At 51.7% G+C, this 27,388-nt stretch overlaps 1 long non-coding RNA gene across 2 annotated transcripts; it reads left to right on the top strand.

Moving 5' to 3' along the window:
* Positions 1-1,026: 1,026 nt before the first annotated feature.
* On the top strand, positions 1,027-26,002 carry LOC135965393 (uncharacterized). 2 transcript variants are annotated; one of them, XR_010578280.1, is made up of 4 exons: positions 1,027-1,359; positions 6,177-6,285; positions 16,853-16,930; positions 17,170-26,002. It is a non-coding gene; the product is annotated as an uncharacterized lncRNA (long non-coding RNA). The 2 variants fall into 2 exon arrangements; XR_010578281.1 differs by lacking the exon at positions 1,027-1,359 and adding an exon at positions 3,874-5,523.
* Positions 26,003-27,388: the final 1,386 nt, after the last annotated feature.

Here is a 27,388-nt window from a genome sequence, read left to right as displayed (position 1 = left end):
GCTGCTGAGGCCCAGAAAGTACCCCGCCATCAAGGCTGCCCCAGGCGCCGTCCTGCAGGGGCAACGGGAGGTTTGGGGCTGGAGTCTGCAGGCTCCTCCTCATGGCCAGTGCCGAGCTGGGCCTCTCCCGGCTTTGGCTGGAAGCGCACGAACGCCCTCCAGGGTCTTTAGAAGTCTGTCAGACGGGAGGAGCCGGCAGCTCCCAGGCCTCAGATTCAGAGAGACCCTAGGCTGGGTCTTTCATCTTCCTCTTTCCTGGGGAACCATCTGCCTTCCCTGGGCTCCTGCTTATCACCTGCAAAGTGAAGATAATGTCTTTCTCCTGAGGTTGTTGTTTTGAGAATAAAATCAGGAAGCACAGAAGCATCTGTCCGGCAGAGGGACACCCACGTGTGTTTACCGTCCGGCACAGGGACACCCATGTGTGTTTACTGTCGCGCACACGGGAGACCCACACGTGTTTACCATCTGGCACACGGGAGGCCCATGTGTCTTTACCGTCGGACACACGGGAGACCCACACGTGTTTACCGTCGGGCACACGGGAGACCCACGTGTGTTTACTGTCCGGCACGGGGAGACCCACGTGTGTTTACTGTCCGGCACGGGGAGACCCACACGTCTTTACCATCGGGCACACAGGAGACCCACGCATGTTTACCATCCAGCACACGGGAGACCCACGCGTGTTTACCATCCAGCACACGGGAGACCCACGCGTGTTTACTGTAAGAACCATGAAGCAGGGAGCACTTTGTCCCCACAGACAGCGGTAAAAGCTGCCACAGACCAGCTCATGCGAAACACGTAATCCTAAAACCCCAGGAAAGGAAGCCCAGCTTGGAAGGCAGAATGGGCTGGGATTCGTGATCCCCGCACATCTGAGAGGTCTATTTCTGGAGGGAAACGCAGTGAATGGAGAGTGACTGTCTGCAGATTGGATGCCGTTTGCTGTCTCCTGAGAGTGACTGTCTGCAGATTGGATGCTGTTTGCTCTCTCCTGGAGGACGGTGGAGATGGGCAGGCGGGGCTTGCTGGGCCTGGGGGCTGCAGGGTGGCGGCCTCGTTAGGCGCTGTCTGTCCACAGCGGGTCTGGACGTGAAGGGAATGAGATGACTGAGCCCCTGACCCTGGGGAGGGCCTCCCAGAAGCACAGAAGTCCCCAGGGAAGCTCATCACTCCTGCAGGCAATTAGGGAAGAGTCAGGCTAGGCGGCACAAGCAATTAATTACCTCCAGCTTTGGGAGAAATGGAAGTCTGAGGGTCCAGCCAGGCCAGATGCGATGGCTTCACCGAAAAAAGCAGAGGAAGAAGCTGCTGGACTGAAGTGGGCAGGAGACAGGGTCCGCGGAAGGCAGGGTGAGTGTGGATGGCGGTGCCGGGAGGCAGCAGCGAGGAAGGGGAGGGCTCAGCTCTGACCTCAGGCTCTCCAGTACGGCAGGCACCGTGGGGAGCAGTTGTTCCCCTGCTCCAGGGTCCGCTGTAGAGACCTGAGCTGTGTGCCAAGACCTGGGGCAGAGGGAGGAGATGGGAAGTGGGGTCCAGGGCAGAGGACATGGGTGCATCTTCACGAGGTACGGAATCCACCGGGAAGGAGAGGAGAATGTGCACAGGCACGCACACAGACATGCACACAAGTGCACACAGGCGCGCACACAGGCACCCACACAGGCACCCACACAGGCACACAGGCACGCACACAGGTGCACACAGGGACGCACATAGGCACACAGGCACACAGGCACACAGGCACACACACACGCACACGGGTGCATAGGCACATAGGCACACAGGCACACAGGCACACACACACGCACACGGGTGCATAGGCACATAGGCACACAGGCACACAGGCACACAGGCACACAGGCACACACACACGCACACAGGCACACAAGCACACACACAGGCGCACAGGCACACAGGCACACACGCACACAGGCGCACAGGCACACACACAGGCACACAGGCACACAGGCACACACACAGGCACGCACACAGGCACACAGGCACACAGGCGCACAGGCACACACACACGCACACAGGCACACAGGCACACACACAGGCACGCACACAGGCACACAGGCACACACACAGGCACACACACACGCACACAGGCACACACACAGGCACACACACACGCACACAGGCACCCACACAGGCACACAGGCACGCACACAGGTGCACACAGGGACGCACATAGGCACACAGGCACACAGGCACACAGGCACACACACAGGCACGCACACAGGCACACAGGCACACACACAGGCACACACACACGCACACAGGCACACACACACGCACACAGGCACCCACACAGGCACACAGGCACGCACACAGGTGCACACAGGGACGCACATAGGCACACAGGCACACAGGCACACAGGCACACACACAGGCGTGCACACAGGCACACACACAGGCACACAGACACACAGGCACACACACACAGGCGCACACACACAGGCACACAGACACACAGGCACACACACACAGGCACACAGACACACAGGCACACACACACAGGCACACAGACACACAGGCACACACACACAGGCACACAGACACACACACAGGCACACACACAGGCACACAGGCACACACACACAGGCACACAGGCACACACACAGGCACACACACAGGCACACAGACACACAGGCACACACACACACAGGCACACAGGCACACACACAGGCACGCACACAGGCACACAGGCACACAGACACACACACACACACACACGCACACAGGCACACAAGCACACACGCACACAGGCACGCACACAGGCACACACGCACACAGGCACACAGGCACACAGACACACAGACACACAGGCACACACACAGGCGCACAGGCACACAGGCACACACACACGCACACAGGCACACAGGCACACAGACACACAGACACACAGACACACAGGCACACACACAGGCGCACAGGCACACACACAGGCGCACAGGCACACAAGCACACACACAGGCGCACAGGCACACACACAGGCGCACAGGCACACAGGCACACAGGCACACACGCACACAGGCACACAGGCACACACACACAGGCACACAGACACACACACAGGCACACACACAGGCACACAGGCACACACACACAGGCACACAGACACACAGGCACACACACACAGGCACACAGGCACACACACAGGCACACACACAGGCACACAGACACACAGGCACACACACACAGGCACACAGGCACACACACAGGCACGCACACAGGCACACAGGCACACAGACACACACACACACACGCACACAGGCACACAAGCACACACGCACACAGGCACGCACACAGGCACACACGCACACAGGCACACAGGCACACAGACACACAGACACACAGGCACACACACAGGCGCACAGGCACACAGGCACACACACACGCACACAGGCACACAGGCACACAGACACACAGACACACAGGCACACACACAGGCGCACAGGCACACACACAGGCGCACAGGCACACAGGCACACAGACACACACACACGCACACAGGCACACACACAGGCACACAGGCACACAGGCACACACACAGGCACACAGACACACAGGCACACAGGCACACAGACACACAGGCACACACACAGGCACACAGACACACACACAGGCACACACACAGGCACACACACAGGCACACACACAGGCGCACAGGCACACACGCACACAGACACACACACACGCACACAGGCACACACACAGGCACACAGGCACACAGGCACACACACAGGCACACAGACACACACACAGGCACACAGGCACACAGACACACAGGCACACACACAGGCACGCACACAGGTGCACACAGGGACGCACACAGGCACACAAGCACACACACAGGCACAACGGTCCCAGACACCCAAGGGAGAGGCAGTGCTCTCCCTGCAGCCCATGTGTCCTCCTGCCCGCCAGGCCCAGGCTGGCCCTGAGAAGGGTCAATGCTGCCACGGCGAGTGTCCTCCCACGGCTTTGTGCCAGGCTGCAGACGGCAGTCTGTGGAGGGCAGGGATACAGTGCACCCGGGGGTACACAGGGTGTGGCACAGAGGTCACTGTGCTGTGTGGACAGGACAGGGGCCAGGGCTGGGCCTGAGCGTCACGGTTGCCGCCCTAGGTGAAGTGGGCGGAGGGAACACAGGCCAGGACAAGGACAGGGAGAGCCCAACCTTGCCATGCCACAGGAGGGCAGAGGGATGCTGGACTCTGCCAGTCCACCCATCTGGGGACAGGGGTTAGGACCCAGGAGGGACGGGGACAACACCAACTAGGGGCTGTGGGAGGTGCAGCCTGGGTAGAAGAAGGGCCATGCGAGACAGCATGAAGCCAAGACACCCAAGGAAAAGTGGACAGTGCTGGGGGACACAAGGCCCAGCAGGGCCAAGCTCCCAGCAAAGCACAGGCTGGAGGGGCAGAGCTGGGAGAGGGGATCCCGGAGCCCCACCCTGCCTCCTGGCTGCAGGCAGCACTTCAACCTAATCACTGCGCTCTTCGGATTCATTGTATGGAAACCAAAAAACCCTGCAAGTACAGAAGGAAAAGCAGGACCCCCATCCCCACCGCGAGCGTCAGCGGTTGAGGGAACATTCCTCCCTACACGGAAACAGTGAGCCCGTCCTAGGCACGGACAGCACAGTGCATGCCCCGTGCAACCTCCCTGGGCCGTGGCTGCAGGAGAATGACCCGGGGCCCAGGCAGTGCAGCCCAGTCTCACCTCTGCATGCCACTCCCAAAGGGTCCCCAGAAGGCCTGTTCCATAAAAGCAGCACAGGGCAGGGCAGGGGGCCCCATCACGCCTGACCGTCCTGGGCTTGCTGAGCCGTCGCAGCAAGGCCTGGTGTCCAGCTCTCCTGTCCTCGGCTCCTTGGAGAGCAAGGCCCTCGGCACCCAGGTCCCCACTGGAGGAGCCCAGGAGGTGCCCCCAGACCCTGTTTGCAGAGGACAGTGGGCCCTGGGAAGGGCCTGGGGATTGAGTGTATTGAGTGAGCCTCCCGGACAGCCAGCCCGCAGACTGTTTGCAGCCCAGAGAGTCCCAGCCCAGTGTGATTCTGGAAGGTCCTCACTCCTTGGCCCCTCTGCCCCCTCAGCCAGGGGCTCCAGCCGCTCTCAGCAAATGAACCCCACGGAACTGGTCCGGCCGCTCCGAAGCTGCCAGCTCAGCCAGCGCTGGCCAACAGTGCCCCCTGGTGGCTGCTGCCGCCTCTGCCGCCGGGTCTCACCCTGGGTCTGGCCTGGGGTGGACATGGGCAGTGAACTCAAGCCGTCCCAGGGCTGACCGGCAGGAGCTCAGGAGGCCGGGTCTGCAGCCACGTGCCCGTGGGTCTGTCGTGGGCCCATGGCCAGCCCTGCATCCTGTGTTCTGCCCCAGAGCTGCAGCAGCCTCTCTGACTCTCAGCCACAGATGGAGCTGGGCCCAAACAGACGGGCCTAGGGAAGGCTTCCTGGAGGAGGTGACGCCCAGCTGAGGCTGTGAGGCGGTGATGGCTCCGGGCAAGCCCAGGTGAGGTGGGGGAGGACCTGGCCGCCTCTGATGGAGGAATCAGGACCTGTCAGTCCAGAGGAGGGCTCAGCACCAGTGGAAAGGGAAGGGGGTGCTGAGAAAGGGGTAGGATCAGACAGAGGGAGCCCCGGCTCTGAGCTGGACCCTCGTGTTGCCACGTCACTTGGCAAGTTATGTGACCGCTCTGGGACTTGATAAGAGGATGCAGAGTCCCTGGCTCTGCCCCAGGGGCTGCGTGAATCACATAGCACAGTCCTGGGGATACTGCCTGGTATACAGATGGCACCCAATAAAGAGTGACCCTTGAAGCTGATGGACTTCATCCCTAATGCAGGAGCCAGCATGGTGGGGTTAGCAAGGCACGGGCAGTTTTTGCAGAGCAGCCTGGTGCCCCTGGGAAGGGGTTTTGGGAGGTCACATGCTTAGCAGATGCAGAGGCCAGGAAGACGGACGAGGCCACGAGGCCTCAGGGGCAGGAGGCACAGGAGGGTCAGAAGGAGGCAGCAGGGGCGGCAGGACCACGGCCCCTCTAGGGATTAAGCAAGAGGGAAGGTGGAGTGATGTCCGGAGCTCAGTCCAGGCAGTGGCTCCCGGGGCACCAGTGGGTCTGTACCTACATCGAGGGGTTTTAAACTTCACTTTCTTTTTGAAAGTCTCTCTTTGGAGCATGAGTGGAAGTGCCTGTGGAACCCGAAGGCTGGAATTCCGCTCCTGGTGATGCCCACATCCCTGTCCTGGTTTTGCCAAGTGCCCAGCGGTGAGGTAAGACGTGAGCATCAGGGAAGCTGCCTGAGGGGTGCAGGGACTCTGCAGACTTTCTGTAAATCTAAAAGTATTCCAAGATAAAAAGCCTATTAAAAAAAAAAAATCCACCCTGATCCGGCAGCCTTCGGTGTGCCTGGGTGCACCTGTGCCTCCCCTGAGTACCCACAGCTGAGCCAACCCCACACCCACCTGCCAAGGCCCCGGTGGCTCCTCCTCCATCCTCATTGCCAAGTCGGTACCCCGATCCCACAGCGCCTCCACTCTTGCCTCTCCTTCTGCTCGGGGCCCCCGAAGCCCCTCTTTCTGCCCACCCCTGGCAGACTCGAACCCCTGCAGACGTGAGGCCAGGGCTGCTGTGAGCCCTGTGAGGAGGAGCCCCGGGCATGGCCTGCACTGCCTGGGCCTGGCTCATCCCACATCACCGATCTCCCCAGCTCTGGCTCTGCACAGAGTATTTAATAAATGTTTAATAGCAACAATAAAAGACCAACTTGGCACGACTGAAGATTTTTGTTCAGGGACTTGGGGCTGTGCTCTGGGTCAGAAATAAAACGCGTTCTGGCAGAGCGGCAGTGAGACCAGGGCCAAGGGGACCGTTTCGATCACCTTCTTAGCTCAGGGAAGGGACTGGGAATCGGAACGACCCCGACTGGCTCCTTCGTCCCTCCCGGAGCAGCGCTCCCTGCATAGCACCACGAGGACGCTGGCTCTGGGCACCCCTTGGCTGGGGGAGATCTGGCCCCTTCCTGACTCAGCCAGGGCCCCACATAGCAGGGGACGATGGTGTGACACAGCAGCAAGGCAGGGACAGGAGAGCTCAGCCCCGCGTCCACCAGGACACCAGGCTCAGCAGAGGGGGCTGGGCGGGGGCACGCTGGGAGCACCGGCCTCTGTGCCATCTGGCGTCTCCTCTGGCTTCTGGGGGGCAGTGAGTTGCTGGACCTGGTGAGCTTTGAGTCCAGAAAGGGCTCAGGTCCTGGGGACCCCTGCAAGGTGGGCTGAGGTGGGAGTCTGGAGGCAGCCCTCAGACCCCGAGGTAGCTGAAGGCGCCAGGGCCCTATGGCCCCCAAGGTGCAGCCTACACCAGACCTGGGACTGTGTCTTGATATCTGGCCCCCAGGAGCCCCGGGGAAGGGGGCAGGCGGGGAAGTGACGTGCCACCTGAGGCTGAGACTAAAGATGGCGAGGCGAGGAGGTGCCCAGGGAACAGACCCACCACCCACCCAATGAGCAGGAGGAAATCCCAGACAACGGGCAACAAAGAAACACACCAGCCACAGCAGGAAGAGAAAACAAAACCAGACAGGGCTTCTGAGGGCAGTGAGGGGCCACCTGGAAAGGACTTTCTCAGGAGAAGTGACTTTCAAAGTCAACACAAATCAAAATGAAAAATCTGTGTGTAAAGGCGAGGACGTGCCGGGCCTGGCTATACACACCTGGAGGCAGAGGCCGACAACACAGGAGTCACAGGAGCTGCGTGGAAGACGATGGACGCGGAAGGGAAGTCAGGGAGCTCAAGCATCGCAGCCACATATCCCCGAAGGAGAAGGCGGAAGAGAGGCAGCCCCCGAATCGGTAACAGAAGCTGATACTTGGAGCTACAGTCGGGCGAGGCACAGAAGGCCTCAGGAGAGCCCCGGATGCTGAGGTGGTGGGGAGGGATGGGCCTTAAGCGTTCCCCCAGGAATTCCTAAATGATACGGGTACAATGAGGAATGCACACTTTGGGAAGGGGGAAAAGAAAATACCACAGGTAAGGCAGGGAAAGGAAAAATGGATGGGCACGGTGGCTCACACCTGTAATCCCAACACTTTGGGAGGCCGAGGCAGGAGGATCGCTTGAGCCCAGGAGCCCAGGAGTTCCAGACCAGCCTGGGCAACAAATTAAGACCCTGTTTCTAGCAAAAATACAATAATTAGCTGGGCATGGTGGTGCATGCATGTAGTTTCAGCTACTCGGGAGGCTGAAGCAGGAGGATCACCTGATCCTGAAAGGCTGAGGCTGCAGTGAGCCATGATTGTGCCACCGCACTCCAGCCTGGGCGACAGAGTGAGACCCCATCTTAATAAAGGAAAAAAACAAAAGAATCGCACATTTGCCGCCCTTCTCATGGTCCACAGCAGAAGTCGGAGGCCGTAAGGTAACACATCCCACCCGCAGGGAGACGGGGACCGTGTCCAGGAACCGGAAATCCAGCCCCAGAGCCCTGTGTCAGCACAAAAAACAGCATTCAAAAATAAGCAAGTTTCAGGGCAGGGACCCCCTGCTCACCTCATCGGAGGAAAATGCTCAAGAAAGGGCAGGAAGCACTGCCTCCTCCCCACAGAGGCACAGAACCCAGTTCACTTCTCGTCTGTCTTTCCCGAGGCACAGTACCCAGTTCACCTCTCATCTGGCACAGAACCCAGTTCACCTCTCATCTGGCACAGAACCCAGTTCACTTCCCGTCTGTCTTTCCCAAGGCACAGAACCCAGTTCACCTCTCATCTGGCACAGAACCCAGTTCACTTCTCGTCTGGCACAGAACCCAGTTCACCTCTCGTCTGGCACAGAACCCAGTTCACTTCCCGTCTGGCACAGAACCCAGTTCACTTCTCATCTGGCACAGAACCCAGTTCACTTCCCATCTGTCTTTCCCAAGGCACAGAACCCAGTTCACCTCTCATCTGGCACAGAACCCAGTTCACTTCCCGTCTGTCTTTCCCAAGGCACAGAACCCAGTTCACTTCTCGTCTGGCACAGAACCCAGTTCACCTCTCGTCTGGCACAGAACCCAGTTCACTTCCTGTCTGTCTTTCCCAAGGCACAGAACCCAGTTCACCTCTCGTCCGGCACAGAACCCAGTTCACCTCTCGTCCGGCACAGAACCCAGTTCACTTCTCGTCCGGCACAGAACCCAGTTCACCTCTCGTCCGGCACAGAACCCAGTTCACCTCTCGTCTGGCACAGAACCCAGTTCACCTCTCGTCTGGCACAGAACCCAGTTCACCTCTCGTCTGGCACAGAACCCAGTTCACTTCCCGTCTGTCTTTCCCAAGGCACAGAACCCAGTTCACCTCTCGTCCGGCACAGAACCCAGTTCACCTCTCGTCCGGCACAGAACCCAGTTCACCTCTCGTCCGGCACAGAACCCAGTTCACCTCTCGTCCGGCACAGAACCCAGTTCACCTCTCGTCCGGCACAGAACCCAGTTCACCTCTCGTCCGGCACAGAACCCAGTTCACCTCTCGTCCGGCACAGAACCCAGTTCACCTCTCGTCCGGCACAGAACCCAGTTCACCTCTCGTCCGGCACAGAACCCAGTTCACCTCTCGTCTGGCACAGAACCCAGTTCACTTCTCGTCTGGCACAGAACCCAGTTAACTTCTCGTCTGGCACAGAACCCAGTTCACTTCCCGTCTGTCTTTCCCAAGGCACAGAACCCAGTTCACTTCTCATCTGGCACAGAACCCAGTTCACCTCTCGTCTGGCACAGAACCCAGTTCACCTCTCGTCCGGCACAGAACCCAGTTCACCTCTCGTCCGGCACAGAACCCAGTTCACTTCTCGTCCGGCACAGAACCCAGTTCACTTCTCGTCTGGCACAGAACCCAGTTCACTTCTCGTCTGGCACAGAACTCAGTTCACTTCCCGTCTGTCTTTCCCGAAGCCCACGCAAAGTCACGTGCATCTATAAAGCCAGGTGCCCCCTTTTCACAAATGAAAAACAACAGTGACATATTATATACAATATGCTGTGCTTTGCTCTTTTTACTTAACATTCAACACAAAGACATTTCTATAGCAGTGTATGAAAAGCTTTCTCGCTGTGTTTTACAGCTGTGGAGTTCAATAGCGTGAAAGCTCCATAATTTATATCATCAGTCCCCTATTGGTGGACATTTGGGTTGTTTATAGTAATTAACTTTTCCTAATCATGCTGCAGTGAACATCCTTGTTTCTATGTTATTTCTTATATATGAGTAGATCTGTAAGCTAAATAAATACAAATGCAATTGCTCACCAAAATGGAAATTATAATAATGATCTAGATAGAAGATATTTTAAAGAAGCTCAGGAAAATCTAGAAGGTTGAGGGAGGAAGGAAGGAAGAAGTAAAAAAGTGTCTGACGTGTCTCGTTAGTGGGAGGAAAGTTGTGGAGGGAAACGCAGGCACGTAAATGTCCCACCCCACAGGGACAAGGGGACGAGGACATAACGGAGAGGTGAAAGTTAGAAACGTGCTTCCAATCAATAGCAAAAAACAATAACAAAATCCCCTGAAAGGGAACATAAATTCTAAGGGAAGAAATGCCTAATGAGTTTTCAAGTAAATATGTAACTACTGGAAAAATTATAGTAGACAGACAATAATTGTATCAAACCTGTAAAAACAAGTCAGTAAAATGAATAGTAAGGGTAACAAATGCGGAAAACAATAGAATCAAAGATGTTAGTCATCGCAGTAATGGGAATGGACAGTCTTCTCCTGGTACCGAGCAGGACTCTCGGTTTTGATGAAAAGCTACGTGGAGCTCTGGAGACACAGAAGCAAAGCAAGCTTATGAGAGAGTGTGGAAAACAAAGGAAGGGAATGGACTTAGAAAATGAAAAGAGAACGTGTCAGCAGCAATAGAACACATCAAAGAAGTTTGCTAATGAAAATGCCGGTAGGCTGGGCGCGGTGGCTCAGGCCTGTAATCCCACCAATTTGGGAGGCCAAGGTAGGCAGATCACCTGAGATCAGGAGTTCGAGACCAGCCTGGCCAACATGGTGAAACCCCGTCTCTACTGAAGATACAAAAATTAGCCGGGTGTGGTGGCACACGCCTGTAATCCCAGCTACTTGGGAGGCTGAGGCAGGAGAATTGTTTGAACTTGGGAGGTGGCTGCAGTGAGCCGAGATCACGCCACTGCACTCTAGCCCGAGCAACAGAGTGAGACTCTATCAAAAAAAGAAAAAAAGAAGAAACGAAGAAAAAGAAAAGGAAAGAAAGAGAGAGAGAGAGAGAAAGAGAAAGAAAGAAAGAAGGAAAGAAAGAAAGAAAGAAAGAAAGAAAGAAAGAAAGAAAGAAAGAAAGAAAGAAAGAAAGAAAGAAAGAAAGAAAGAAAGAAAGGAAGGAAGGAAGGGAAAGAAAGAAAGGAAGGAAGGAAGGAAGAGAGAGAAAGGAAAAGAAAAAGAAAACACTGGTAAATGAGAAATAAACAGAAAATATTTAATATGCAAAAGTTACTGAATAAAAGCTGTAAGAGAGCAAGACGGTGCATAATACTAGAAGGTCCATGTCATGATGACGTGATGACCTCCACACTCTGCATCCAAAGCGCCGCCAGCGGCACCGTGATGACCAACGAATGAAGGGTCCAGACCCACACCGCCTCGCTGTGGACCAGCTCCAGCAGGAGCAGAGTCTCCCTGGAAGCCGGGGAGTCACCAACGGGTCCCTGCATGGAACCTGTTTGTCTCCGTCCCTCCAACAGTGGCAGTTCCCTGCCCTGGGCTTCTGTGAGGATCTCACGAGTCGCTCTGTAAGGCACAAAGCGCAGGACGGTTGTGAGCTATGAGAAATGCAAGGGGCCTTCCTAAAACTGCTATTGCGGGGAGACCTCCCTGTATCCACTTTGTTGTGCTGCTGATCTGGTGCACGATGAAAACGACAGTGACAGAGACACAGATAAGTCTCATTAAACAACCACTAACCTTGATCAAATAGATTGATGAGACAGGAACAGCCTTCACACTAACATGCTAAGTCCTGTGCACACTAACATCCTTCAAAAAGAAACAGCAAGTCTATTTGCAACATCTATTGACAAAAATTGGTTATGTGCTTGCCTGCAAATAAAACCTTTTAAAACGATGAAAAATCAGACTTGAAACTCTGCTGGTCATGCTATCTGATCACAAAACAATAAAAGTAGAAATAATAGTGAGGAGATGACTAAAGTGTTTGACAAATCAGAAATTCACTTTATAAATTATCCTTGGATGAAAGAGTTAATAAAGAAACAATTGGTAAAGTATCTGGAAAGCTTTGAAAAGGAGAGTATTTTGTGTCCAAATGAATTGCACACGGAAAAAGCTCTGTTAAAGAAAATGCATTAACTTAAGGTGGCTTCATTATTTTAGAAAGAAAACAAAGATAAAGGAATTTGGTACTCTGCTAAACATTAAGAAAATAACAAAATGAATTCAAAAACATTAGAAGGAATGAATTTAATAAACATGAAAGCTAAAAACAATAAAATAGTAAGCAAAATAAGTAAAAAGCATGACTTATTTCAAATTTGATTCTTTGAAGCTAAACCTTTGTAAGTTAATTATGGGGAGGAGAGAATGAGGAATGAGAATAGGAAACAATTATGTATAAGGGAAAAATGAAGATAATTATAAGCTAATTATATATCTAACTCTGGCAACATATTTGGTATTTAGAATGAAAGAACATTTCTTAGAAGTATTTTTTTAAGTTTAAAAAATGTATCATAAAAGAAGTGAAAAACTCAAATAGGTCATTCCTGTAAGAAATATTGGAAATCTGATTCAAGATCTACCACTAGAAAAATAAAATCACCATAATTCGGTGCATTCAGACCGAATTTTATCTTTTATGTTAAGGTAAAAACAAATTAATCTGTCACTTAAAATATTCCAGAACACGGAAAGTTTTTTATAAAAGCAACTCTCTTTTAAATATTATATAGTTAGTATAGCTTTAGAAGCAAAATTAAATACAAGACAAAAAATGATTAAAACTACCAATACTTACAAGTTTAAATGTAAAACTCAATTTTAAATTAATGTCCCCAGTAATTTGGGAGGCCGAGGCGAGTGGATCACGAGGTCAGGAGTTTGAGACCAGCCCGACCAACGTGATGAAACCCCGTCTCTACTAAAAATACAAAAATTAGCCGGGCATGGTGGCGGGTGCCTGTAGTCCCAGCTACTTGGGAGGCCGAGGCAGGAGAATCACTTAAACCCGGGAGGCAGAGGTTGCAGTGAGTGGAGATTGCGCCACTGCACTCCAGCCTGGGTGACAGAGTGAGCCTCTGCCTCAAAGAAAAAAAAAAGAAAAGAAATTAATGTCAATCAATGTATCAAAGAATAATTCTAATAATACACTAAGGCCAAATAGGGCTCAAGGCCCCTGGCATGTGCTGTTCCTCGGTCTAATCAGTGTGGCACTGTAGGCAATGGGGGGCTCTGGTTACTGCTCTGCAGGACGCCCCTATGACTGTCAGAATTGACTGCAACAGGAAGTGAGAGACTGAGAACAACCCCAAACAATTCACGATAGAGTTTCTGCCATGTGAGGACCGACTGCTTTCGTCCCCTCGTTGATAAAGACTTGGGGAAAGCATTTGCCACATCTATAGTGCCATACCAAGTGCACAGTCTGAGAAGGCAGACAGTGAGGACCCTGGAGAAGATGCTGTGAGTGGTTGTAAAAATATGTACCCAGTGCCAGAGAAGGTATCGATTGGCTCCAGTAAATGCAATTGATGGGAAAGCCCTGTAACAGGAACTACTACTTAGTCAAGTTTATGGTCCAACCATGACCCATCCAGCTTTTGCCGAGTTCAAGAGTGATCAAATGGGGTGTGATGGGGACAACCTTCTTCCCTCCTTGAAAACTGCAACCGTGGCTCTCAGCTCTACAGCGCCTCCTGAGATGTTTATTGCTGTTGTTATTATAGTACTAATAGGAGTATTACTCGTACAAGTGAATCTTGGTCAGAGGAAGGAATAGTTACAGGGCTTTCCACTTGGTCCTTTCTATCATAATAGTTTTTATTCTGGAAGTCATGGAATCAGTGGAACCATATTCATGAAACTAAGACTGTCTCTTCCGTTTATTCATTTGAGACCGATGAAAAAGTTTGGTTCATGGATCCACTGAACCCATGTAAGATGGAATTGCACCAACGCCATTTCATATCTCAACTACATCAGCTGGCATTTCAGGGCCACTCATATTCATGTAAACTCAGACTTTGTAACTACCAGTCCTTAAAGAGGAAGAATAGTCCCTTCATTATTCCAGAAATGCTCTGGTAAGTGTCTACGGCACCATCTGGTGAGTCTTGCAAAGGTATTTACCATGTATGCCTGCAATGGACAGTTAGATAGTTAGAATCCTTCCTCAACAAGATATCTCCTTCAATCAGTTGGCTCTGGTCCTTGTAACTGATTTAGATTCTCAGGGAGGGATCATGATTTTCCATTACGGAGGCCAACATTATCTGACCGCTCGTGAGATCTCAGTTTGTATGTGTTACATACATTGAGCAACACACATAGCGTCCATCCCTCTCTGTCATTCCTAGGAAGACCGTGGTTTGTTAGTTATCCCCAGTGATAACCAGATTGCCGTTTTGGCTTTGCTACTGATGCTTCGGGTGACATCACTTACTACTGATGGGGCCATCACCTTTATTATGCTGTTCTACAGCCCCACCACTGTGACAATTTTAAAAAGCCCACTTTTATGAGATCATCTCCTCTCATCAGAGGACAGCCTATAGGTCTCAAAAATGCAGATGCCTTCTCAGCAGCCTCCTCCTTATGCCTTAGTGAAGGGCCTTCTAACAGGTGATTGAGTCACGTGGTAGGTCCTTAGGGCTCATATATTAATCCCATTCTAACACTCACAAAGTCCTGATTCTTCAATCCCTTTCTCAGGATTATACCAAAGATGGCCTCTCCTGGATTACTCCTTGACCTTGATTACACAGTCATCGCCATACTCAAGATTCCAGAAGCTGTCCCAGCTTTTCTCCTGCCACTTTGAACATAGAATGACAATAAGGGTATTGATTCCATCATTATAGCAACAAAAGCCAGATAGCCCCCAACTCATCATTTCTTGACTCCCACAGAGAACTGAAGTCCCAGAGCAACCAACTACCCTGAAATATAAGGAAAGATAGATGCCTTGGAGAAATAAGACATAGGATGTGAGCACCAGGGCTGCAATAATGTCCCTTCTTTCATTCCTGATTTTAGTAATTTGAGTCTTCTTTCTTTTTGGCTCCACCAATTTAACAAATGATGAGTCAATTCTGTTGCTCTTTTCAAAGAACCAACTTTTGGTTTCATTAATTTTCTCAATTTTTCTATCTCCGTTTCATGACTTTCCGCTCTAATCTTCATTATTTCCTTCTTTCTGCTTGCACTGGAGTAATCTGCTCTTCTTTTTCCAGTATTTTAAAGCAAAGTTTAGTTTAGTTTATTGACTTAAGATTTTTCTTTCCCTTGTTTCAATGCAGACTTTCACAGCCATGGATTTCCTTCTAAGCACTGCTTTTGCAGGTCCCATGAGTCTGGAATCTGCATCTGCCTTTCCATCCATTTCCACATCTTCTAATTTCCTTTGTGATTTCTTCTCTAACCCACTGACTATTTTGAGCGTGTAATTATTTTTCACACATTTATGGATTTCCCCAATACCTTCTGTTATTGTTTTCTAATTCCACTCCACTATGGTAAGAGAAAATACTTTGTATAATGCTCATCATCTTATCTTACGGCCTCGTACGTAGTCTGTCCTGCTGGTCATTCCATATACACATGAGCATAACGTGTCTTCTAATGTCACTGGTGGAGGTTTTCCTAAATGTCTGGTAGGTCTGGTGGTTTGCAGTGTTTTCTCAGGTCTGCTGTTTCTTTGTTGATCATCTGTCTAGTTGTCCCATACGGTATTAAAAGTCTGGTTTTGAATTATCCAGGGATGACTGTTTAATTATCTCACTTTCCTTTCAACTCTGTCTGGTTTTGCTTCATGTATTTTGGGAATCTATTATGTGTTTTTTTATATGTTTATAATTGTTATATCGTCTTGTTAGATTGACCTTTTGTTATCATCAAATATTTCTCTCGTAACATTTGGGGGGCATCTAAAGTCTATTTTGACTAATATTGATATAACCATTACTATTTTCTTATGGTTACTCTTTGCATGATAAATTTTTTCCATTCTTATGCTTTCATCCTATTTGTGTATTTAGATCTAAAGTCTGTCTTCTGTAGACAGCATAAAATTAAATCTTTTTTACTAATCTAGTCTTGTCATGTGTCTTTTGATTGCATTGTTAATCCATTCACATTTGATGAGATTATTGATGTATTTGGATTTACATCTTCCGTTTTGCATTCTGTTTTCTGTATGTCTGATGTTTTGGATTCTTCTCTTCCTTCTTTTCTGTTTCCTTTCACACTAAGTGAATATTTTCTAGTTTAATGTTTTAATGGTTTTTCACAGTATTTTTGAGATATTTCATTTATAGTTACTCTAGTGCTTTTATAAACTTCTTAATTTATGTGAGTCTACTTCAGATTTATATTAACTTAATTACGTTGAGCTATAGAAATGTTACTTCTTTATAGTTCTGTTCTCTCTTCCCTCTTCCTGTGCTATTATTTTTATTATAAGTTGCTGACCCAACAATCTATTATACTTATTGCTTATATGGTTTTATGTCTTTTTTTAAAGTTGAGAGAAGAAAGGAGAGTAGATATTGATTTATAGAGTTTGTTACAGGAATCCTCTTATTTAATATTTTTGCATTTTTTCATTTACCTAGGGATGTGAGTTACCATCTAGTGTCATTTCCTGAGTTCAACGCACTTTGCTTCCACCTACCATGTCCTGTTATTGTCAGGTATGTCACATTCTTTATTTTATTATTTATTTATTTATTTATTTATTTATTTATTTATTTATTTTGAGACGGAGTCTCACTCTGTCACCCAGGCTGGAGTGCAATGGTGCAACCTCGGCTCACCACAACCTCTGCCTCCCAGGTTCAAGTGATCCTCCTGCCTCAGCCTCCCGAGTAGCTGAGATTACAGGTGCCCACCACCAGGCCCAGCTAATTTTTTTTTTTTTTTGTATTTTTAGTGGAACATCCGAAAGCAACTGACCTCTCTTCTTTAAGGAACCCTGATAGAGCTTCCTAGATGCAGAAAAGGTCACTGGCCTCCCTTAACCGGAGAACACTGCCACAGCACTTGCGATAAAAGTCAGCTCACTGTGCAGAGACACTTTAAACGGAGCAGGCAACGAATGCAGCACGTTCTGCCCTGCGGTGTGTGTGTGGCGTGTGTTTATGACTGAGTAATCTGTGCACTCGCCGAAGGCTGCAACTTCTGCACTGCTTATGAATAGGAACTGCTTTAAATACCAGATTTCCCCAAAAGGCAGATGCCAAACCATACTAAATATCATGTGCTATCGAAGAGTACTTTTTGTTTTTCTTTAAGATGGAGTCTCGCTCTGTCACCCAGGCTGAAGTGCAGTGGCACAATCTTGGCTCACTGCAACCTCCACCTCCTGGGCTCAAGCAATTCTGCTGCCTCAGCCTCCTGAGTAGCTGGGATTACAGGGGTGCACCACCAAGCCTGGCTAATTTTTGTATTTTTAGTAGAGACGAGGTTTCACCATGTTGGCCAGGCTGGTCGCAAACTCCTGACCTCAAGTGATTCACCCACTTTGACCTCCCAAAGTGCAGGGTTTACAGGTGTGAGTCACCGTGCCCAGCCAAAATATTACTTTCGAAAAAAAAATATTGTTTTGCAACTTTAAATAACTTCTGAAAATCATCTTTTTTAAAAAAGTCATAACTCCATGCAGTATTAAGTAGGGGATCTCAGTCCCATAAATAAAAGAGTTATTTGTGGTAGCCCAGGTGTTTAGCCACCAAAGCAGACACAATCTTTGGAGAAGTGTTGAATAATATATTCTGATTTCTACGTTAGGTTCATGGGATGTAATTTTTTTCATTTCAGTTATTATATTTTCAATTCTAGAATTTCTATTTGGTTCTTTTTTTAATTATTTCCTCTCTCCTTACTGGTATTCTTTATTTGGCGAGACATAGTTCTCATACCTTAACTTTTAAAAACATGGTTTCCTTTAATGCTTTGGACCTATTTGTAATACTGACAGGCCAGGCACGGCAACTCATGCCTGTAATCCCAGCACTTTGGGAGGCCAAGGCAGGTGGATCACCTGAGATCAGGAGTTTGAAACCAACCTGGCCAACATCATAAAACCCTGTGTTTACTAAAAACACACAAAAAAATTAACTAGGGATGGTGGTGGGCGCCTGTAATCCCAGCTACTCAGGAGGCTGAGGCAGGAGAATTGCTTGAACCCGGGAAGTTTCTGTGAGCCAAGAGGTTGCTGTGAGCCAAGATCACGCCACTGCACTCCAGCCTGGGTGACAGAGCGAGACTCTGTCTCTAAATAAATAAATAAATAAAGTCTTGGCCTGGCAAGTCCAGTGCCTGGACTTCTTTAGGGACTGTCTCAATGCACTGCTTTCCCCTCCCCACCATGGGCATATGGGCCATAATTTCCTCGTTTTTGTGCGTCTCATAATTTTTTGCGGAGAGCTGGATATTTTAAATGATGTAATGGAGCAGGTCTGGAAATCAGATCCTCCCCGACAACCCCGGGATTTGTGATTGTTGCCGTATGTTTGTCTGTCCCTCCTGTGGGGTGGGGCGTGTTCCCATCCTGTCTGAACGCTGCCTCTGTCCCTCCTGTGGGGTGGGACACGTTCCTATCCTGTCTGAACGCTGCCTCTGTCCCTCCTGTGGGGTGGGACATGTTCCCATCCTGTCTGAACGCTGCCTCTGTCCCAGGGGCATGCTGTTCTTCACCCACTGGGGACACAGCACACCCACCCTCGGGGCCTGCGGGGATAAAACCCATTGCTTCCCACGTCCCCTCACGCACGGAGCCCCCTCGGTTTCTGAGGAGGAGTCTGCCTTTCTGTGTGTTCTTCGGGAGATCCTTTTCATGATCATTGAACTCTGCCTTTGAAACTCAGCCTCTAAAGTGCATAACGGGGCAGGGCTGATACCAGAGGACGGGCGCCCAGGAGCCCCAGGGGCTGGCATCAGCTGCACCCTCGGCCTCCCCAGCCCCGGGAAGCCACGCTGCACCTCTGTCCCTGCCCTCAGGATGATTGACACTGACACGCCGAGTGGCTCCGGGCAGCAGCGCTGGCAGACAAGGCCCGCCCTCCTGCTTCGCTGTGCTGATCTTTCCCTGACAAGCCCGATTTGTGCACTTCACTGTGCTTGCTGTGGGGATTCGGCCGTGGACGTGTTCCAGGAAGCCGTCGCTCCCGTGGCAAAGACTGAGTTATTATCAGCTTTCCATCTGCTTCGGGAAACGGTGGGGCTCCTCTCACAGCATTTGCATCTCGTCTAAAACGGGAGCGTGGCCTGGGAGGCCGGCCCCACCTGCTCCTGAGCTCTGAGGCTGTCTCATTCTGAGAAGCCAGCTTGGGCCCTGCCGCTTCTACCTGGTACTCGTCAGGGAGATGGATGGAGGCGGCGGAGAGTCTCCCGGAGCCGGATGGATTAGTGCCTATGTGTGCATGTGTCCCGCTAATTCACAGAGATGCAACTGCCCAAGTTTGCTGCTCAGAAGGTGTCCCTTGTCCAAAACACAGCTGTTCTCAGGTCCTGCTTGAAAACAAGAAATAGGCCCATGTGAATCGGAAGGCTCCGAGTTCTGTCATTTGCATGGAAGAAACATGAGTTAACGTTCGTATTTTGCTTCCAGAAATATCCAATAACAGTGATGAACTATCTCCTGTGTATGTGATACTTTTGAGGGCAAACCTGGTGACAGGGATAGGATGCATCAGAAACGTAAACAGTCCCTGGGTCTTTTCTCCTCCCCTCCGGAGCAGAGCTCAGCACGTGGGAGGCACCAGGGGATCTTCCTGTAAGTGGACGAATGAGTTCTGCCAGTTCCGTCCCCTGGGCTGCATGCAGGTGCAGGGGGCAGGGATGGGGCAACCCTAGCAGCTAAAGCCCTAGGGACAATCCAGGGGCTGCCCCGCCCAGCAGGGCGAAGAGATGAGACTGGACAGTGGCTGAGAACAGATCAGGCGCTGGACCCCCAGCCTCGGGGACCTGGACTCCACCCGGCACTTACTGAGGGCAATTGATAGGAAGCAGGAGGTAAAGGGGTAGTTGAGGACAATCATTCTGATATAAATTCTACATCTGGAGAATGACACGCAACGCCTGCACAGTGCTGTGTACCATAAGAAGCCCAGAGTACTTTTCAATTCAAATTAAGGAGACTCTCCTAACTCCAAGCTCTGTAGGCTGAAGGGATCCCAGTCGTGAAGCCACGGGCCTGGGGGCTGCGGGTGCCTCTTCTTCTTCAGCCTCACGGCCTGAATAGGATGCTGATGGCCAGGGAAAGCACCCAGGAGAGTTCAGGGAGGACGATGAGCTTGGGGCCGTAGGCTGTGGGTGAACTGGAAGGGACGGCACAACCCGGCCCAGGTCGGGAGGAGGGCGCGAGGGAGGAGAGTCACAGGAACAAGCCTCCTCCGAGACAGGGAGCTCTGCGGGCCATGGGCTCCTCCCTGTGGGCTGGGTGCAGCTGAGTTGGAGTCTGAGGGTCAGAGTGTGCGATTCAGGACATTTGCTCTCCCTCGACCTAAGAGAAGGAGTCCCAGGGCAGAGGACAGTGAGCCAGGACTGATGCTCGGGAGACCCCGACCAGCCTGTGGTCCCCACCTCACACCTTGAGATCGGGAGACCCTGGTGGATGTGGTGCACCCACTTCACGGCTGCAGGATCTGGAGACCTGTGGGGTCAGGCTCAACAGGAGGGGAAAAGAACACAGTCGACCTTGAACCTCCATAAGGAGCATGAGTGTGTGAAGTGTGCATGGTGTGTGGTGTGTGTGTGTTTCTGTGTGTGTGACATGTAATGTGTGTGTACAAGAGTGGTGTGTGTGTGGTATGTGATGTGTGTGGTGTGTGTGTGTGTTTCTGTGTGTGTGATGTGTGGTGTATGTATAACGTGGTATGTATACAGGAGTGATGTGAGTGGTAGGTGATATGTGCATGCTGTGTGTGGTGTATGTGTTTCTGTGTGTGTGACATGTGGTGTGTGTACAGGAATGGTGTGTGTGTGGTATGTGATGTGTGTGAAGTGTGCATGATGTGTGTGGTGTGTTTCTGTGTGTGTGACATGTAGTATATGTACAGGAGTAGTGTGTGTGGTATGTGATGTGCTCATGGTGTGTGTGGCATGTGGTCTGCATGTTTCTCTGTGTGTGGTATGTGATGTGCTCATGGTGTGTGTGTGGCATGTGGTCTGCGTGTTTCTCTGTGTGTGGTATTTGATGTGCTCATGATGTGTGTATGGCATGTGGTCTGCATGTTTCTCTGTGTGTGGTATGTGATGTGCTCACGATGTGTGTGTAGCATGTGGTCTGTGTGTTTCTCTGTGTGTGGTATGTGACATGCTCATGGTGTGTGTGGTGTGTGGTCTGTGTGTTTCTCTGTGTGTGGTGGGTGATGTGCTCATGGTATGTGTGTGGCGTGTGGTCTGCGTGTTTCTCTGTGTGTGGTGGGTGATGTGCTCAAGGTGTGTGTGGTGTGTGGTCTGTGTGTTTCTCTGTGTGTGGTATTTGATGTGCTCATGGTGTGTGTGTGGCGTGTGGTCTGCGTGTTTCTCTGTGTGTGGTATGTGATGTGCTCATGGTGTGTGTGTGGCGTGTGGTCTGCGTGTTTCTCTGTGCGTGGTGGGTGATGTGCTCATGGTGTGTGTGGCACGTGGTCTGCGTGTTTCTCTGTGTGTGGTGGGTGATGTGCACTGTCAGTGTAGATCACTAATCCTCAGCAGCAGCCCACTCAGGGGTTCATTCGCCTTGCCCTGTGCAGCCCGCAAAGCCTGTAGACTCAGGGAGACTCCCTGGGCTCCCAGGCATTAGCTCACTTTTGTCCCTGCCACCCTCCCACTCCAGTGCAGCTGTGACTGCATCCTGTGGGCCGCCAGCTTTGGCTGTACCCCTTGGAAAACAGGATGGAGCCCCGAGGTCACGCATGCAGGTGTCGCCCATGCCAGGAAAGGTGTTTCAGGAGAGCAGGCCGGCCTCCTGGTGCACAGAACTGCCATCAGGACATTCCCGAGAGAGGAGAACAGAGGGAGACTGACAGAGGAGCACCCACCTCCCATGGCCTGGGCTCTGCCGCCCCCTAATTGCTGCCACCAGCAGCCGTGAAGAACAGTCTGAAGGGCTGACGTGGGTTCTGTCCTTGAGTAGACTGGACCCACCTGGGGCTCCCATTCAGCCTGGAGCCAAGCTTGAAGGCAGCCGGTCCCTCCAGCAGATGCAGAACAGTGTCTCGCCTTGGTGGCCGCTCACATACTCTCAGCCGTCAGCTGTGCACCCCACCTGGCCCTCAGCTCAGTGGGCAGGACTGCCACTGTTCCTGTTCCACACATGAAAGACTCACAACCCCTGGAAATGAAACAGCTCAGCTTCAGTCCCACAAGGGGAACTCCAGGCCCTGCACAACCACCCACGTCCCCACTCTGCTTCCAGGCAGCCTGGGTGCTCCAGAGCCTACTGGGTGCTGGATCCTCCTTCTGAGCTAAGTGGAAAACCAAATCCATTCGTCTAAAGAGGTCATTGCAAATTACGCTATAAAATGTCAACAGAAAACACATTTGTGTTGGTTTTGTGAACCCTAAAGACCTGTGACTATTGTTTTTCTATACAGCCTCACAAATGTCCGGCTTGTAGGAGGCAGTCAGTAACCGAGTCGGGTGAGTAAAGAAAGCATCCCTGAATGTCCAGCTAATCCACTTGATGTTCATCCACACTGCAGGTGAGCAGCCCTTCCTCTGGGAGAAGGAGGAGTGGGCTGGAAAATCCAGGTGAGGGCTGAGGAAGGTGAGCATGAGGCCCAGATTAGAGATGAGGAAGGTGACTATGGGGCCTCGATGGGGGATGAGGGCGTCCACCTTGGGTCCAGGTGAGGGCTGACCAAGCGTGGACCCTGCCCTGATGCTGTGGCATTGAATACACGTGGGGAATGTGCGTCCACAGCAACAGGCAAGCCGGGCGCCCCCAGTCCAGGCCCCCACAGGTGTGTGCAGTGGCATGGCTGTCCCGCCTGCAGGCCCCTCTGCTGCACGCAGCTACCTCCCCCACACAAGCCTCATGCGTCTCCCACTGATCAGCAATGACCCCTTTCCCTGCGCAGACTGAGGTTAGATGAGTGGACAAAGGTGCTCAGCGTTTCGGGCTCCCAGCGCCATCCCCACTCCCCAACCCCCTGCGCAGACTGAGGTTAGATGAGTGGACAAGGGTGCTCAGCGTTTCGGGCTCCCAGCGCCATCCCGACTCCCCAGCCGCCTGCGCAGACTGAGGTTAGATGAGTGGACAAGGGTGCTCAGCGTTTCGGGCTCCCAGCGCCATCCCCACTCCCCAGCCGCCTGCACAGACTGAGGTTAGATGAGTAGACAAGGGTGCTCAGCGTTTCGGGCTCCCAGCGCCATCCCCACTCCCCAGCCATCACTCTCCCAAGGCAGTCGTCATCTGCCATTTTTGTGGATGTTCACAAAGCTTGCTTGGTTTGTGGGTAGCCAGGGAAGAGTCAGGACACCTCAGAGAATCCCAGCAACATCCCCAGCCTGACTGCATGGCTGCAGCGCAGAGCACATGTGGAGAAAGCTCCTGTGTTCCACTCCCATGCTTGGCTGGTCCTCAGGAGCCAGGCCTGGCAGGACGGGTCTTCACACCTACTTGCAGAGGAGGGAGCTCACAGGTCAGGGGCCAGGGCCACGTCCCACGCCCACCGCTGGGAGGAATTGCCTGGGAGACTTTCCGAGCACAGGCACCTGCACCACGCCTCGTGGTGGGTGGGGTAGTCCTGGCTGTCTGGTGACAGAAAGGCCCTGCCTGCCCAGATTCCAGCCAGGCTCCGGAACATCCCCTGGGCCCATCTAGGCTCATCCCTATAAAACCTGGTTTAGCAAGAACCCGACTGAGTCAGGTCAGCAAGACCCCCTGCCCTCGAAACCTCATCACCCTCGTGATCTCCTCAGGCTCCTCATTGCCCACCACACCCAGGTAATGCCTGTCATCCTGGCCCATCCTCAGCAATACTGTGCTGGGTCAGTGTAGCCAGAATCCCCCTGACCCCATGTCTCGTCCATGTGACGTCCCATGCCCTGCCCCCACCCTGCCCCTGGGCTGTGAACTCCAACTTCCCATGCTATATTTGGTGTTGAGTCCAATCTTCCCCCACGCCTATCGTAATGGCCCTAAATAAAATCTTCCTCATTGTGCTTCAGCAGATTCTATTGAAACATTTTTTTTAACACCAGAACCACCGGGAGACACAGACCTGGGTGCAGGGGGCCTGCCATGCTGGCGGTGTGAGCCCAGAAGGGTGAGCCGCTCTGCTGGGGGGCTTCACAGTTGGGGAAGAAGCACCCATGTGTGAAGACAGGTGGGAAGCAGGTGGTCCTCCTGGGCAGAAAGGCACAGAATTCAGAAATAATCCATGTGCTCCTGAAACTTCTAGAAGACTTGTTGGGTCAGCAAGGCCCTCGGGCAGCCACTGGTGCCCAGCAGTGAGGCTCTGAGGGGATCAGACCTGAGCCCAGACAGCGTCTGATGCTGGACAGTGTTTCTGCTGATGGCCGGATGCTGGGCCTCAGAGGGAGAGCCTGGAAGATCCCCTGTGCTCACGCAACGCAGAGAATGCGACTCCCAGGCTCTTCTCTCCTCACCTCCCAGTGCCCGCAGGTCACAAAGGTTTCCTAGCCTTGCAGTGGGTGCTGCAGCCACGTCGCCTGGAAGGTGAGGATGCAGCCACAGGGCCTGTTATGCCCCTCTGTGGGAGCTGAGCTGCTCACCTGAGACCTTGATCAGGCCTTAAATCCCAGCCCCTCACACAATGAGATTTAATATTTGATGTCAGATTATTAGACTATAATGAATTTGCTGCTTTAATATTGATGAACAATCAGTCCTATTAAGGCTATGGGATGAGAATTTTGTTCGAAGAGAAAAATCAATTGCTAAATCAATCACACATAGCCCTAAGTGAGACAGCCGGGTGGCACCGCTGTGGGGCTGAGGGCTCAGCACCCCTCCAGAAAGATTGATCTACACGTCCGACTTGGGCCATGAAGTGTGACTTCCTCCTGAAGACAGCTGGAAAAGTGAGGATGCGGCCTAGACACTCGCATGCAGGCACAGAGAAACAAGAACCGAACTGCGTTTCTCCAAATTCCTATGGTGAAGCCCTCACCCCGTGTGATGTGTGGGAGGTGGGCCTGCAAGGAGGTGGCTCAGACCAACTGAGGTCTTGAGGGTGGGGCTCTGATGCAACAGGGCTGGTGTCCCTGGAAGATGAGTACCAGGGCTCTCTTCTCTCTCTCTCTCTCTCTCTCCCCTTCTCTCCCCACCTCTCTGTCTCTCTGTGTGTCCCTCTCTCTCTCTCTCTGTCCCTCTCACTCTCTCTGCCATGTGAGGACACAATGAAAAAGTGCTGCCTGCAAGACAAGAAGGGAACCCTCACCAGGCACCAAAGTTGAGGGCACTTCAATCTTAGATTTCCAGGCTCCAGACTTGCAAGAAAATAAATTTCTGTTGTTTAAGCTGCCCAGTCTGTGGCATTTGTTATACAGTCCAAGATGACTGGTGCAATCATGATAAATCCCTGTGAAGTCTGACTCTCACATGATCTTTGGGTTTGGGTTCAAAAGAGGTTTCTCTTCCACCAACCCCACTACAGGCTAAGCAAGTGCATGAGTTTGAGAAACTTGCAAATTAAAATAAGAGAACCCCACATGCAAAAGGAGACAAAGGATGTGACTGTGTCATGACAGAAATAAAAGAAAAGAAAGTGCGAACATCAGGTTCCCTCACCTTCCAACGCAGTGACCATGAGGAAGGCGTGGACTTGGCCTGAGCCTGTTTCCCCAGGTACAAAATCAGAGTGTGTGCAGACATCCTTTCTTCAGGGTGTTCTACCACATTGGAATACAATGGCAATGGGAGTGATTTCGTTTGAAATTAAATCTGAAAATTGAAGTCCTGGCCAAATGTCCGGAAGTCTGTTCAAGCCTGTGACCACTGGGCAGGATGCCCAGAGCATTCCTGATGCCGAGAGAAAAGCACCCAGGCGAGGGTCAGCTCAAAGCTCACGCCCCAGGGGAGGCTGGAGGGAGAGGTGGGCACACAGGCACATGCAGGTAACAAGGGCCATTACAAAGTGTGGCAATGGATTTTCCCTCCATCACAAAGTCCAGGCTGCTTGTTTTTTGTGTTCAACTTTGTCTTCACTTTCTGGTTAGTGGCTTCAAATTTGTTTTTTTGTTTTTTGTTTTTTTTTTAACTGAAACTTACACATGTAAGTACATGTTAGATAAGTGGTTCTCAGCTGGGGCTAATTTGCCTCGAGGAGACACTTGGCAATGTCTGGAGGCATTTCTGGTCATCATAACTGAGGGGGAGTTGCTGCTGGATCTCAGGGAGGTCTCAATGCCTCTCAGTATCCCCATGTGCACGGGGCAGCCCTCTGCATGCAAGAAAGAGTGGTCTGTCCTCCTCTAAGAAAGATGAAAAGCACTGCTTCAGCTTAACCAGCTATAACACTTCAAATATGCAAACTCAAGCAAAGCGGAAAACACACACTTGAGTTTCTCGAAAGCACTTAGATGAGTCTTATGCATCAACGCAGGAACAAAGACTGGGTTGGACTCATGGGAATCGGAGGTGAATGTGTCATTAAACACATCTGTTTTAGAGGGACCAGCCTCTCCACTTTTACATGACATAAACCAAGCAGGAGCAAGGTAGAGATGGCTAAAAGCCACCACAAATACGCCTTTCCCTCCCTCAAACTCCAGCCGACCTCATGCCTGAACCCCTGAGCAGGTGACTGTGGCTGCAGGACCCAAGTCCAGCCAGTGGATCCAGGGCAGAGACAACAACAAGCAGGAGGACCCAGGCCCTGGGAAGTGCCCCTTTTACACTAGGAAGAGAGACAGAAACGCAATCCTCCGGGAGGGCTGGGGCTCCAGCTTCTCTGTGAGGGCCTCAGTTGCCTGTTCGACACCACCTTCCCCTCCCAGATGATGTCAAATTAAACAAATCCAAATGGAAAAGGAGAAACTTTATGCCGAAAGCCTGACCACTCAGAATCTGCAAGCATCTCAAAATCATACAGAAAAGGCCTGTTCCCCTACAGGCAGGGATGAGCAGGGCTTAGCAGACAGCCTTAGGGCAGATTGGGCGAGCAAGGTTCATGGGCAAACAGCAAGACCGGTGT

This window comes from Macaca fascicularis, chromosome 10, assembly GCF_037993035.2.
Source record: "Macaca fascicularis isolate 582-1 chromosome 10, T2T-MFA8v1.1".
Classification (NCBI taxonomy): Eukaryota; Metazoa; Chordata; class Mammalia; order Primates; family Cercopithecidae; genus Macaca; species Macaca fascicularis.
Note: the sequence above shows the minus strand (reverse complement) of the source record. Positions and strands in the feature narration are given on the sequence as shown.